This window comes from Bombus huntii, unplaced genomic scaffold (genome assembly GCF_024542735.1).
Source record: "Bombus huntii isolate Logan2020A unplaced genomic scaffold, iyBomHunt1.1 ctg00000093.1, whole genome shotgun sequence".
Lineage (NCBI taxonomy): Eukaryota > Metazoa > Arthropoda > Insecta > Hymenoptera > Apidae > Bombus > Bombus huntii.
This window is the reverse complement of record NW_026099348.1, coordinates 120,430-132,819: the sequence shown is the minus strand read 5'-3', so window position 1 is coordinate 132,819 and position 12,390 is coordinate 120,430. Positions and strand designations below refer to the sequence as shown.

Genomic DNA, 12,390 nt, shown 5'->3' with positions numbered 1-12,390 from the left:
ACATACGCTACCGTTTGATCCTCTTCTTTCAATGCGTCTATTATGTCCGCTATGTAGCTGTATTCTTCGGGTAACGTATTCAGCATGTAATTCAGCTTTTCCCTCTCACTTACTTGTGCGCCCGCACTTTTTAATTCATTGATTAATTTTTCAAAGTCGTTAAAGAATGATGCTGAATCACTGTAGTTCTCCAGTCTTATGTTTTCCAATCTCCTTCTGCATACGATCTGCAGTGCCGTCGACTCTTTCAAGTACATTTCATCGAACCTTTTTATTATATCATACGCCGTTTTTCCTTCCCTAACATACTCCAATTGTCTGTTCGATATTGCACTATAAATTATATTAATTGCCTTCAAGTCCTTTTTGTCCCAGTCTTCATCGTCTCTTTCGTTCTTCATTCTAGTTGTAACAACCTCGCATTCCTTATATTCGAGAAACATCGTGATTCTTTGCTTCCACATTCCATAATCCTCACCATCGAATATAGGTATCATGATTTCCGATCTCTCCATTTTAATTGATTCTTCTTTTTTTTCTTTTCTTACTCAAGCGTTCCTACGTGCTCGAAGTATATTTTTTCCTCTGACAGTTTTTTTTTCTTTACTGAAAACTCACTCGCAAGATCGTAACCACGCACTAAATATCTTGCAAAACTAGTAACCACGCTCTGCTACCATGTTAAGGAAATTCGAGGATTTGGGAATACAAATAATTGACTATATTTCCCACACAACAGTTATACATCTATATTCCACTCTGAAAAACGTCTTGCACGCACGCTGGTCGCCAACCGACTATCCTAGATTCTTCTAACATCTGGCAACAGTCTTTTGTCTCCACTAAGACCTTGACGCCCTCTAACCCTTACACACACACTCTCATGTACAGTGTAAATGTATCTCTTCCCTAACAATTTCAATTCTTTGAATTTTGTTTGAATTATTGTTAATTACAATCACAATTTCTGATAATATCATGCACACGATTAAGTGTAACCACGCTCTTAATCGTTATCGTTGTCAATTACAATTATAATTCCAAGTTTACTTACATTCATTTTAACGAAACCAATGTTTACTACTAGAACACGCACATATTCGTACAACGATGTTAAAAATCTGAGCATAATGGAAATGTACGTACAGCAGATACTCACAGGAAAAACCAACGAGACTAATAATAAAATCAATGAATTAGAAAAAAAGAGCTATAGACAAATATCTTATAATATACCGTGGCATAATCTGCAATTTATTATAAAATAATTGATCCGAGCAGTATCAATTATAAAAGAAGATGGCTGAATGTGATAGACACTGTCGAATACTAAGCAAATATAATCATTTAGTTAATCTTTAAGATTTAAGTTAAGATACATCTTTGAGGAATCAATAAGTGTTTCGCTAATAGCCTAATAGATCTCTTGATAGATCAAACGAAGAAATACCTAACCGCGATTACAGCCAATTGGTACATATTATTCGATACATAATTAATATTTGTATCACGTACAGCGATGCAAGTGGTATTGAAGAAAATAGCCATTTTACGTTACAACTATAACGAGTAAATTTACTCGTTTAACTTGAGAGGAATTAAAAAGGTACCTGACTTTTAAATAAGCATTAAATAAGAAATTTAAATATCGCAGACGGTGATGTAGGTGTTATTCAAGAAAAGAGAACATTTTATTTTGTAATTAGCACGAGTAAATGAACGAATATCGATAATATAATATAATGATTAATATGAATTTTATCTGGCTGATTATTTAAATACCATAACATATTTCACAGTAACGTCATCGACTGCCGTTAGGCTCTTTTCCCTTTTTGTTCAAACTAATTGATAGTCGAAAACTAGTATCAAGGAGGTGTGAATTTAGTCTTAGTTTGTAGAAACTATTAAAATGATAAAAATGGATACCGTATTAAATCGTCGAAGGCGCCAATTTACGATAAAAATTAAGAAATTGTTCAATTTGATTTTGTTATAATGGAAAACCCGTCCTTTGCTATGTCAAGAGATCGTTAACGTTTGATTGACATCTCGACACCTTGTCAAGATATATAAGGAACGCGAGAAGTCGCGCGCGAGCTCTTTCGTGCCTGAAATTCCGGACAGTGAACATCCAAGAAGAATTTAAATATAAGGTAAATAAAAAAAAATATCAAATAACAACATTGTAACTAGTAATTTATAACGTCTAAGTCATTAATTTACAATACTTGAGAAATTAATTTATAATATTTAAGCTATTAATTTATAACATTTAAGCCATTAATATATAACATATAAGCAATTAATTTATAACGTCTAAACTATTAATTTATAACATTTGTTGAGATATGTATAATTTTCTGTGTTGGACTGGGTTAAGTGTGTAGTAGAGATACTTGTATGTGAATATCAGCGTGTGGATGTATGTGTGTGCGCGGCGTCTCGAAAACAGATGAATGTAAACTGTTCAGTCGTTTAACAGTCGGGTATAGAAGAAAGTGCTGAGACGCGCGCAAGTGTGTATCGATGAATATATAAGAAATCGTCCATGAAATAAATAGATTACTATTTTAATATTAATCCTCAGTATAAATTTAGTGTTCTTATAACATTATTTCGGCTTCAAAGATCCACAATTGTCAAAAACATTTGTGCTATTAATTTATAACATTTAAGCTATTAATTTACAACATCTAAGCCATTAATTTACAATATTTGAACTGTCATTTTATACATGTAAGTTATTAATTTATAACATTTAGGCTATTAATTTACAACATCTTAGCCATTAATTTACAATATTTGAACTATTATTTTATACATTTGAGCCATTAATTTATAACATTTAAACTATTAATTTATAACATTTAAGCCATTAATTTATAACATTTAAGCTATTAATTTTCAACATCTAAGCCAATAATGTACAACATTTAAACTGTTATTTTATACATTTAAACTATTAATTTATAACATTTAAGCTATTCATTTATACCTTCTAAGCCATTAATTTATAACATTTAAGCCATTAATCTAAAACAATTACATCATTAATTCTTAACAGTTATACCAATAATTTATAACAACATTTTCCCATTAATTCAATGTAATTATGCTCTTAATTTATAACAGTTGTACCCTTAATCGGAAGTAACTCTACATTCATTGATTTTAATCAATACCATAAATTCGTAGTGAGTGAATTAAAGATTTATTTTGCTTTATTTTATTAACGAAATCTATCAAGTCTTTGAAGTGCTATTTCATTTCCATATAGCATTATATTTTAACTCTGAATACAGTATTCAATTTCCAATTTCACTATTTCGTATAAAATCTGTGGTAACACAGAGTGTCGATGTATGTAACGATATATGGTATAACGTTATAACGTATTACTTTACATGATATAACTTTATAACGTATTACGTTTTATGGTATGACGTTATAACGTATTACGTTATATGGGACGACGTTATGACGTATTACGTTTTATGATATAACGTTATAACGTATCACGTTATATCTTATAACGTTATAACGTTATAACGTAATACGTTATATGCTATAACTTTATAACGTAATACGTTATATGGTATAACGTTATAACGTATCACGTTATATGGTATGACGTTAGAACGTATTACGTTATATGGGATGACGTTATAACGTATTACGTTATATTCAATAACGTTACAACGTCATACGTTGTATGCTATGACGTTATAACGTATAACGTTATATGCTATAACTTTATAACGTATATCGTTATATGCTATAACTTTATAACGTAATACGTTATATGGTATGACGTTATAACGTAATACGTTATATGCTATAACTTTATAACGTAATACGTTATATGGTATAACGTTATAACGTATCACGTTATATGGTATGACGTTAGAACGTATTACGTTATATGGGACGACTTTATAACGTATTACGTTATATGGCATAACGTTATAACGTATTACGTTATATGTTATAACGTTATAACGTAATACGTTATATGGTATGACGTTATAAAGTATTACGTTATATGGGATGACGTTATATCGTAATACCTCATATGGTATGCCGTTATAACGTATTATGTTAAATGGTATGACGTTATAACGTATTACGTTATATGGTATAACGTTATAACGTATTACGTTATATGGTATGACGTTAGAACGTATTACGTTATATGGGATGACGGTATAACGTATTACGTTATATGGTATGGCGTTATAACGTATTACGTTATATGGTATGACGTTAGAACGTAATACGAAATCGCCAAGGTTGAACCTAACTATTTTAGCTTTGTTTTCGTCGAACCTGTCCTTATCGTATTTGGCGCTTGCTTCTATATTCTTTATCGCCTGCTGTCTTACATGGGAGATATTTACTTCTCTTTCTTCGATATTGTCGCGTAGGGATAAGCCGTAGGGTCTCGCTGTTTTACCGATTAGTAGTTCCAACGGGCTTGACTTAGTCACGCGGTTGGTGGTACAATTTAGGGCCAGTTGTATTTCCCCGATCGCGTCTTGCCAGTGGTTTCTATTGTTGTGTTTTTTAGCGTACTCATAATACGCTCCACCTGTCCGTTGGCCCTACTAGCTCCGGTCGCAATTAAATGGAGTTTAATGTATTTATCTTGCCAAAAGTCTCGAAATTCTTTGCCCGTAAAACATCTTCCCTGATCCGCTATTATCCGGCAGGGAGTGCCGAACAAAAATATAGCGGACTTAAGCGCTTTAATGGTGTTAACGGAGTCTATCTTACGGGTATAGTGCAAGTATACGAACTTAGTAAAGGCGTCGACCAACACAATGACGTATTCCTTCGAATCGTTTTTACCGCTTAATTTGCCCGTTATGTCCATATGAACCGTATGCCAATGTATACTGGTCTTATGTATGGGGTGTAATTCGGCTTGTACTCTACCCGAACTTGCCTTTGAAACTCGACAAGCATGACAGTTCTCTACGAATTTGCGAACATACTTCGCCATTCCTTCGAACCAGTAATACTCGTACAGTTTCGCAAGCGTTTTATCCCAACCTAAGTGCATAATGGACTGGTGCACATGGTTAATAACAGACCACCTAAACCCTCTCGAAACGATGGGCAGGCAGAGAGTTCTACCTTTTCTCTGTATTTTACGATGAAGGGTGCCGGACCGTAACTCATACGTATTCGCGACGTCTTCCGCGAGCTCTTCGTTTTGTAATTTATCGACGATCTCAGAAATTTGTGGGTCGCGACGTTGTTCCGCTAGTAGCCAATCGTCGAAGATTTCGGTTAGGTTAATTTCTTTCTCTACAATTTTGCTGAACGTACTGCGATCCAAGTCTACGGGATTTCGCGAAAAGAAATCTACGTGGGCCATTCGTTTACCTTCCCGGTACATAATGTCAAAGGTAAAAGTTTGCAGGTAAGCCCACCATCTGTAAACCCTGTCGTTCAAGTGTACCTTATTACTGGACGCTTTCAGGGAGTTGCAATCGGTGACAACGAGAAATTCTCGTCCGTGTAAGTAATGACGGAAGTGCTTGACGACGTTTACAACTGCTAACGTTTCCAATTCGTAGGAATGATACCTAGACTCCGCAGGGCTAGTTCTTTTGCTGTAATATTCCACTACTCGATTTTTACCTTCGACCCTGTGCATTAAAATGGCTCCATATCCTTCCGAGCTAGCGTCCGTATGTAGTTCTATGGGGTAATTGGGGTCAAATATCATTAGCACCGGCGCGTCAGTCAGGACGGAAATTACCTTTTGTCTTATCTGTTCGTGCCTATCCGTCCAAGGTATATTCTTGTTATTCGAGGTAAGTGCATACAGGGGTTTCATTACTTGTGAAAGTTTGGGAATGAAGTTTCGGAAATAAGAGGCCAAACCTATGAATTGCCTAAGTTGTGTGACGGTCGACGGTGCAGGTAAAGAACTCAAGGCTTGTATTTTACCCGGGTTTGGACGGACTTCTCCGTTACGAATTACATATCCCAAGTAGAGTACCGATGTCTTTAAAGAGCAGCATTTTGAAAAGTTAAAGGAGAATCCGGCTTTCACGAGGGTATCTAATACGGTGCTCAACCTTTCTAGGGCTTGATCTACTGAGTCGACAATAATTAGGACGTCGTCCAAGTAAACAACAACGAACGAATACGCGAGGTCGCCTAAGGCGTTGAGAATGGCCCTCTGGAAAACGGATGGTGCATTTTTCAATCCGAACGGCATAGTCACGTACTCGTATTGCCCGTCGGGTGTAACGAACGCCGTATATTCCGTCGAATTAGGATGAATGGGAATCCGCTGGCCATGTCCAGGCTAATGAAGTATCTCACCTTCTGCAATCTCGCGATTTGATCCGCGATGAGGGGTAGGGAATACCGGTTCGCGACCGTATTTTTATTTAATGCCCGAAAATCTACGCACAGTCTGTCTGAGCCGTCTTTCTTCTTTACAAGTAAGATAGGGCTCGCGAACGGTGAGTTGCTCGGCCTCACGATTTTTGCTCTAATTAACTCGTCTATTCTCTCACGCACTATCCTACGCTCTTCTTCGCTAAGTCGGTAAGGACTTCTTTGCACGGTGACATTAGGATCGATTAACCGTATTTCTAACTGGCCCGTGCTTACGCGAGTACGTGGGAAGCCCGTAATGAATGAATTTTTGAATTTCTCGAGAACAGAAATTAACCGACTTTTATCGTTACCAACCACGTCAGTGTCAACCGCATTGATATTGATCTCGTTTTTGGAGGTTTTACTACAGGCATTAATAGTCTTCGTTTTACAAATATCGACACTATTTCGTGTAATAGTTACATCAAAACCCTGGCTTAAGATCTCGCGGTCAATCATGATATCATAATGCAAGTGACTATCGGCCAGAACGTGAAAGATTATCTCCAATGTAAAACAGTTAATGCGTACCGTAGATAAGATCTGGGATGTACTCTTAACGCAGGTGTTTCCTATTCCTCGCATAACTACTATATCTGTCGTTCTCCTACCGGAGAATTTCGGAGCGACAGATTCTCTAATTAATGAGCACTCGGCTCCGGAATCGATGTAAAATGGGAACGACTCACCCAGATGACTTAAACTACCGGCTGGGGACTCCACCACGCAGGAGTTGACTTTACGCTCATCCTTGGGGCTTGGTCTACCGTCCCGTCGTGCCGGGCAGTTAGGTGTGATATGGCCTTCCGCATGCCACCTGTAGCAAACCGCCTTGGACGGTGCGGCCGGTCGGCTTCCTTCCTGGCGTCGTGCATCCCTCTGCTGTTCGTTCTGCATCCTCTTGCGGCAGTCCTTTATTCTGTGTCCGAGAGTACCACAGTAATGACACCTCGTCTGGTGGCCCGATAACTTGCGTCGCTTAGCTTCGGGTTCCGCCGGTGCATCTCTCGGCGAAAATGTCGACTCTTCTTCGTAACAAAAGGGTCGCATTTCGCTCAGAAATTGGTCCTCCGTTCTGATATCGCTCGTGAGGGCCAATCGTTTAAGACGTTGGTCGTGTGGAATTAATATGTAGAGAATGACAGCGTTAAGTATTTCGTCTAGCGTAGAATGTTGCCACCGCGTCTGCAGGAGGGAACGGACACGGCCGGCAAACGCCCCCGTGGATTCGCCCACTCCCCGCGGTTCCCTGGATACCTTGATTAACGATGAGGACGTCGTCTCTCGGCCACCGAAATGTATAAGGAATCGTTCCTTAACGGTAGACCAAGTAACCTCTCCGTCTCCCGTCATTCGTGCCAGCCAATGTGCTGCAGAACCCTGTAGAGAGTCACTTAAGGCAGAGTATAGCGCGTCATCTCGTAGGAGGTTGTTCTTCATGGCCCTACTAACAGCCGCGCACCACGCGGCTGGGTCGGCGCCTGCGACTTCTGGGTTAAAATGTGGTAATTTGGTGGCTCCCGTATTTGGCCTTTGCATTAGCGTATGAATTAGGTTGTTCATGACAGCGACCTGCCCTTCCAGCGCTCGAAGCCGTTCTGATCCCACTTCTGATGTCGGATTGGCACTGGGAGTGGGGTTGTGAGCGTCAAAGGAATCTTCTCGAGGATTAGCCATTGATACGGTACACACAGGTGTAGTTTATTGCAATGATAGAATTAGTACAGTCTCGACAATTGATCACGGCGGTTCGGCACTCGCGACACGAGTGACGATGCTCTCGGGCTCAATAACGAATCCGCGGCCAACGGGATGACAACAGAACGTACTCACAAAGTCTAAGTCTGGTTAAAACGTGAAATAACCACTGATCGCGAAGACGTTACTCTTTTATCGATGAGATCGCGAGCGAGAATGCCTTTCCCGTCCCGATGATGCCACAGAGGAAAACTATAATGGGGTGTGTCTAAGGATACGAGATCATCGGATTCGTCGAGAAAAGCCTTCGTTCAGAAAGTAAGGGAAATTGGCGTTGCTGCTAATTGGTCAATCTCCATATCGGTGGTTAGAAAAAGATGCTAGCCGCCCTCGAGGGAAAGTTGCTAGCCGCCCTCGAGGGAAAGTTGCTAGTGGGAGACGCCGCTCGTTGAAAAATATGTCTCCCCTATCTTCCCGTAGTTGGGACAGAGACTGTTTGTCTGTTTGAAGGACTTTAGTTAACTAAACCTTAAGATTTATAACGGGCCCTCGGGCTAGCCGAACATGTACTGCGGAGACGCGTCGACATCTGGCAATCATCTTACTCGAAGAATAGGATCTGCGTGTGGCAAGCTACGGGACAGAAACCGTTGGAATGTTTACTGCCACGTGCCGCTACAAATCTTTCTTTTAAGGAGAGCTATAGTATAATTGTCGCCTTGAGCCCAAGCTCATTGTCACAAGTCTCAAACAAATACAATTGGTTAGAATGACGGCAAATCGTTTAGTTACAACTGTAGATTTTAATTACAATGTTTTTATGGATTTTCCCGAGGTTTCAGAGGGAAGGCACCGGTGTCCTCTTATGTCCGACATATATAAATTATATTTAGGAAGTTTGGGATAGTTTAAAGATGAAATAAATTGCTTTTTAAGTTTAATCTCTTACTTTCGACGAAATCAAGTTTCTCTGGAATTTGATGGAGTTTAAGATTTGATATCGGTGTCGTAGGAGTTATGTGACACTTTAAGGTGGAATAAATCTAGCGAGGAGTTTAAGGTGCGGCAAAGGAGCGTGGAATGTTGCAATAGAAATTTATTGCAGTGTTAGTGCATTGGTAGATTGATCAAATTTACGTGTAGCGTGGGTAACCAATGGTAAATATTTTGCAATGTGTATAATTTCTCAGTAATCTGAAGCTTATAAAATCTATTGACAACTAATGGAAATTGTTGATTTAACAGATCAATTTTAAATTCCTCGTTAATCTAAATTTTTTTAATCCTATTTACAGCTAAACCTTACGACGAAAAATTAACGAAGTGAAATAAAAATGGCATTGTGATTCTTCTCGTCGTGTATTGGTGTCACATCAAATTTAAGAGACAGTTTTACTTGCGGATGCTGCATGTTACGTTGGTGAAGTCGACGAAAGCGTAAAATAGGAACTCGTCCGAAATACACTAACGCGGAAGGTTAAATTTAACGCAAAAGGCTGAGAAATTAGTTTAGAACTCGAAGTTTCATTGGTACGACGCTCTTGAAACGCATTCAAAGAGGTCGGCGACCTCGAAAGGGGATGAACGCAACTGTTTCGTGGGAATTTCTTATTGTGGCTTATTTGGATGAAGCTGCTTTAAAATCAGCGCTGGATTCGTCTGTATTTTGCCCGGAAATCATAAAATGTTTAGGCCAGGCGACTCCATGTACAGAAAATGTTATGTCCACTTTTTACGTCCGTAGAATTCAACTCTTTACTACTATGCACTTCTTCTCCAAAAAAATATCGCGTTTCAATATTAAAAAAGTTTCAATAATATACTATCCATTAGAAGAATGATAACCTGATAACCTTACAAATTATTAGTATTAACAAATTCTTATTGTCGTATAGAAATGCCAACTATTGCTTTGGTAAAACAAACAAAGGAATTTTACAGGTAAATTTTACAAATTACAAGTCATCTTATAACGCAAAATACGACGTGTAAAATTGTCTCAATTTATTAATAGTATTAATAAATTATTATGATAAAAGATGCAGGAATCTTAGCCTCATGAGAAATTAGAGATGAAAATGAGTGGGAAAAGATTAATCGAGGACACAATAGTATTATTCCAGGAAGTGCTAGTTCTTGCTAGATTCCGGTTACAATGTTCTTAACGCGTGGAAATTAGTCTTGACCAGGAAACATCTATAACGGCATGTATTTTCTGCCGTGATTGTAAATCTGTTTGGAACATGCGGTTTGTCCGTTAATCTAGGCGCTGTTGTTCAATTGAGTCAATATTATTTGTTGGTAGATTAGTGTGTGCAAGAGCGCTCTATCCATTATTGACCAATTCGAGCACGTATTGGTAAATTTCACACCGGCAATTACGGTGAAATCGTTCGTGGTCGCTGGAAATTGGCAGTATCGTTTGCGGTCGTGAGCTGATTGACACTGCGTGAGCGGGGAATTATGTGAAGCAGCTTTGCTTTGTCGTTTCATGCATTTAATAGGTTTACGGCGGTGGACAGAGTTTGTAAAAAATGAAGACAAGGTAGAAAAAGATTATTTTTCATTTTTTACCATTAGATCATTTTCAAAGTGATCTTTTCAGTGAAATATGATTGACAAAAAATAAGATATATAATTGAATCATTATAGAAAATAGAATAATATTGATAATAAAGAAATAAAAATCAATTATAGAATAACATATAATAATAATAATAACAATAATGTGGATAGACTTTATGTTTACTTTTATATGTATAATGATACTGTTTGATCCTTGAATTAAAGTTAAGATTAACGTTGCGATTATGATTATCCCTTGTCTGACTAAATATATTTGAAGTATCAATTACAGTAGAATTTTTGAAAGATTCTTGGCTGTTAAACAAAAAACTGGTTCCTTTATATTTCGCTCAATTATCATAGAATCGTGAAACTGACTTTCACTTCAAATTTTGTCTGTTTCAGGAGTAACAAGTACCTGCAAAAATCATCCATCAGCCGGATATGTGCTGTCGGAGGGTTTTTCATTAGCATTCCCGTCTTTCTAACTGGTAAGAACCAATTCCTTCAATTCTGTCAACTTTAACCTTTTGAAAGATACTAGTACATAAGTTATACTTTTAATTTTTCTTGAATTCAGGCATGAATCTAAAAGATACTGTGAACTATCTCTGAGTGTATGAAATCAGTTTAGAAATCCAATGGAAATAAAGTTAATTTTAACGCCGAATAGTCATTATTTTTCTTAGAAAAATAAAAATGATCGTCTTTTAGGGAAGTTTTAACAGATTAATTTATAAAGAGCTGAAACAGAATATTCATGTCATGCATGAATACGGCTGGTGGATGGATCGAGATCTAATCTAAAGTTTACGTTGTGTCATGCTAGTTTACACAGCTATCATTCGCTCGATCGATCGTTAAGCTGTTGAACTCGATTCAAGACGGACATTTTGGCTCTGTTCAGAAGAAAACTGTGTTTTAATAAATTTGACGGAATAGAAATTATGATAGACTACAATGTTTTTTTAATTATATCATAAAATTTATTTATTTTTTTTTAATGCCATGTTAGAAACTTCAAATACTGTCCAAAACTTCGAACGTAATCGTTTTAGAAATTTGTAAATTACTTAACGACCAAAAATATTGAATTCTCTATTGTCTGAAGATAGATTCTCTATAATTTAAGTAATTTATTCGTCGAGAATTGATATATAAAGACTTAAATAATAAATTAATTGAAAAATAATTTGCGACTAGTATTGAAAATTTCAATGAAAAGCATATGTATATAGTTTACGCTTCGAGAATTATATGTATTGAGAATATGTATTTGCGCTGATTCTTTGTCCCGCTTGTTATGGCATACGTGTTATAATGATCCTCTAACAATGCTTTCAGGTATGATATTGTATACATTCATCCAGTTTTATTCGACGCCGGTGTCACGTAAAATGGATACTTGGGTTGCGAGAGAAAAGAAAGCTGAGTCGTAGCCCAACTATTAATTCTCTTTTATCGAACTTTATTATGACTTTGGCACTTACAGTAGAATAACGTTGAACAGAGAAAGGGGTGTTGTACAAGAACAGCAACTAGAACGAGAACTCCCCGGGCTGGGTGAAGTCTCGGCTTATATACACCCTGGCTTGGGGATGTTGGGGGGTTTGGTGTGGATTCCAAGGAGTCCGAAAGTCGGGGTTGGGGCCTTATCTCTGATGGGGACTAAGATGCGTCGCGGCGTTGGCGTCCGACAGTCGGGAGTCGATGTCTTTCCTCTGA

The 12,390-nt window shown here is 37.6% G+C and overlaps 2 long non-coding RNA genes across 2 annotated transcripts; one reads left to right on the top strand and one right to left on the bottom strand.

The window, feature by feature from the left end:
- Positions 1–920: 920 nt before the first annotated feature.
- LOC126876788 (uncharacterized) lies at positions 921–3,462 on the bottom strand. The gene is made up of 2 exons (XR_007694521.1): positions 3,074–3,462; positions 921–1,049 (listed from the first exon to the last, which is right to left on the bottom strand). It is a non-coding gene; the product is annotated as an uncharacterized LOC126876788 (long non-coding RNA).
- Positions 3,463–10,246: 6,784 nt separating this feature from the next.
- On the top strand, positions 10,247–12,037 carry LOC126876785 (uncharacterized). The gene is made up of 3 exons (XR_007694518.1): positions 10,247–10,645; positions 11,071–11,156; positions 12,010–12,037. It is a non-coding gene; the product is annotated as an uncharacterized LOC126876785 (long non-coding RNA).
- Positions 12,038–12,390: the final 353 nt, after the last annotated feature.